Genomic DNA, 2,912 nt, shown 5'->3' with positions numbered 1-2,912 from the left:
CACAGCATGATGATTTGAACATGTATTTCTAGGTCTCCAGTAGTACACACTTTCCTTAGAAAGTGCACCTAAATACAAGGCAGAACTCCTTTCTGTGTATTTTCTCACTCTTGTATCCAATCTTCTATGCCACTACAACTCAATAAAAAAAGGTATTAGGAATAAGCTAGTCTAGTGCTCTTGTATCTTCAGTCTACAGACAAAATAAGTCAAGAAACCAAAATTTTAAAAGCAAATATATTTAGGTAAAAGAATATTACAGAGGTTAACATGCACTGGGATAAAACTAGCACTGGTTTTAAAACATTAGTTGCCATAATTGGTCTTCTTCAAGCAGTTTAAAGTTTCTTTGAGAGCTATAGCAAATACAGTATAAAACCAGTTAAAAGAACTGAAAGGATATAAACTAACAAATTAACTTTGGATGAAGGTACTGAATAAGGAGCTGAGGTAGAGACTAGGTAACAGTAATGTTAGCCATAGCTGCAGCTGATGTTAGCCATACTTATAACCATAGTAGTAGCTGTACTTTTCCACATAGGGCCTGTTTGCTACACTTGCATGAGCTATGCCTGCAGGAATTTGCCATGTCCGCACAAGTAATATACGCTGAGACCCTCATTGTTTCTGCAAAAGTAAGAAGATAAGCATAAGGTCAAAAGGGACTGATAAAGAAAAACTACCCCAAGGAAGCAAAGACGAAACTAGCCATGGGGATTGGAAAGGTAACAAGGAGTATACATGTGCCAAGCAAGAAGGCTCATCCAGAGGACAAGTGATGAAGACTATGGACAACCATAGGGTTGTTGCACAAGACCCTCAACAACCACTGCCTCAATTGACTGGGCAAGTGTGAGAAGGGTGTGGATATTATAACGACTTTGGGGAAAAAATGTATATGCATGAGTTCCCAGAAAACTAATGAATATGCATGGTTTATAAAAATAAAAGCTGTCCCATTTGGAGTTGGGGCGTGCTGGGGTGTGTGTTATTAGGAGGAGCGATCCCCCACACACCCGGCACCGTCATTAAAGGAACGTTGGCTCAACAGTATCATGCTGTTGGGTTGATTTCTTTGAAACAGAACATTAAGGTCTGACAAAATTAACAAATGCATGCAGGGCAGAAAATGGACTTCCTACAGGAAAGTTGTTTGGTATTAGACTATGAATAGATCTCCTAAATATACACTGCTGAAAGGTTTCCATTTGTGAAGCCAAAGTGACAGAACATCAGCTCCATACAACTACATACAGGGATATTTAATGGGTTCAGCTATAAGACATTGATTCTGTATCTGAAACCTTAACTTACTAATCAGTAACTCTGGGCTTGAAAATAAATGCCCGTGCATTTTAGTAAACATACAAAAAATACAAAGTTCTGCAATAAAGAATCTCAGATTAGAGAATAAAAAAAGATGATAAAATATTAACATTTCTGATATGCAAAAGCATTCTCGCCAATGAACATTTTAAGGCATCAAATTCAAGATTATTTAGTTAAGATAATAAAATATATTTTTAAAGCATTACCTTAGAAGGTATAATGAATTCTGCTTGAAACATTACTCCTTTGGTAACATTAAGTAGTATATTATGGTTGTTAGACAATCCAAGCAATAGAGAAAAGTTCTGTCCATTTCTTAGAAATTAACACCTGTGAAGCCATTCTCAAAAATTATGATTGCTGGGATTAGACTGCAAACAGTATTTTGACAAGTTATCAGTACAGAATAAATTCTCGCAAATGTCATACAAGATAAAACCTCTTCAGAAAACTGTTCAATCTGCCTCTCCTTTGCAGCAATGACAACTGGCCAAGTTTACCAGTAAAAACTTTGGTGATTATCATTTAAGGCTGTGAAGACATCTTCAACTGTAGACATGAACTGTAGAGTTTAAAATGAAACCTTCTTTTTCCCTGTAAAAACCTTAGCATTTTATATTCTGTGACAAATTGGTTGGAAGATAGATTGCCCAAGCTATTACAGAGGATAAAGTCAAGAGGAGTACTCTGACCATTTATCTTTCTTCCTTACTTCCAGATATCCATATCACTTAATACCTTACTGCAATGCAAGAAAACTCTTAAGCTGTTGAACAGTGGGCCATGAGAATAAGCCTAATTAACTCCCCAAATTCCCACAAAGAATGAATGATCAAAAAAAATTTTCACTCCTTGTAAGGATCCAATCATACCTTTTTCACCCAATGCAAACATACAGGATTATTTTTAAAAGTTCATTTTAAAGAGAAAAAACACACCATTATTCCCAGTAAATATAAAAGTTACATTAAGAACTGAGAATCTGTGTCTTGCAATGCATTACTGTAAGCCCAGCAGCCTCTCTGTTCTCAGCTTACAAGCAAAACCATAACCAGGTACCTCTGATTACCTGCAGTCCCTGTGTGGATTTCACCATGCACATACAAGCAAGTCAGCTTTGATCTAGAAATTATGCACTTCTGGGAAATCTCACCAAAACAAATGGCTCCCAAAGAGGCACAAAGCATCTTTCAGCCACCAAGATCTAGGCATATGGGAATCAGAGAAAGGGGACATAGGACAGATGAAGTGTGCTCAAGGACAGCAGATTTCAAAGAATTCTAATTATTTTTAAAGTAGGCCAACCCCCAGGACATAGCCATTTCATCCAGAAAAATTAATCCAGCCTGCTCCCTGCCATCCTCTTTCCCAAGGCCCCTCAGGCATACACAAAGATTAAAAGCTACATGAACTATCCTGGCAGTCTGCTCCCTTTTATCACAACAGCTTGACAACTCCCCTGTCATCACCGGTCTTGGTAGAAAATAATAATGGGAGCAAAACTTGTTAACTCCCCAAGAGGTGAATGACATGACTATTCATGGAAAAGGTAAGGTTGCTCTCTAATACAGAGACGCTGCTTC

Source organism: Acanthisitta chloris, unplaced genomic scaffold (genome assembly GCF_000695815.1).
Source record: "Acanthisitta chloris isolate BGI_N310 unplaced genomic scaffold, ASM69581v1 scaffold1905, whole genome shotgun sequence".
In the NCBI taxonomy this organism is placed as follows: domain Eukaryota; kingdom Metazoa; phylum Chordata; class Aves; order Passeriformes; family Acanthisittidae; genus Acanthisitta; species Acanthisitta chloris.
This window is presented reverse-complemented; position numbering follows the sequence as displayed.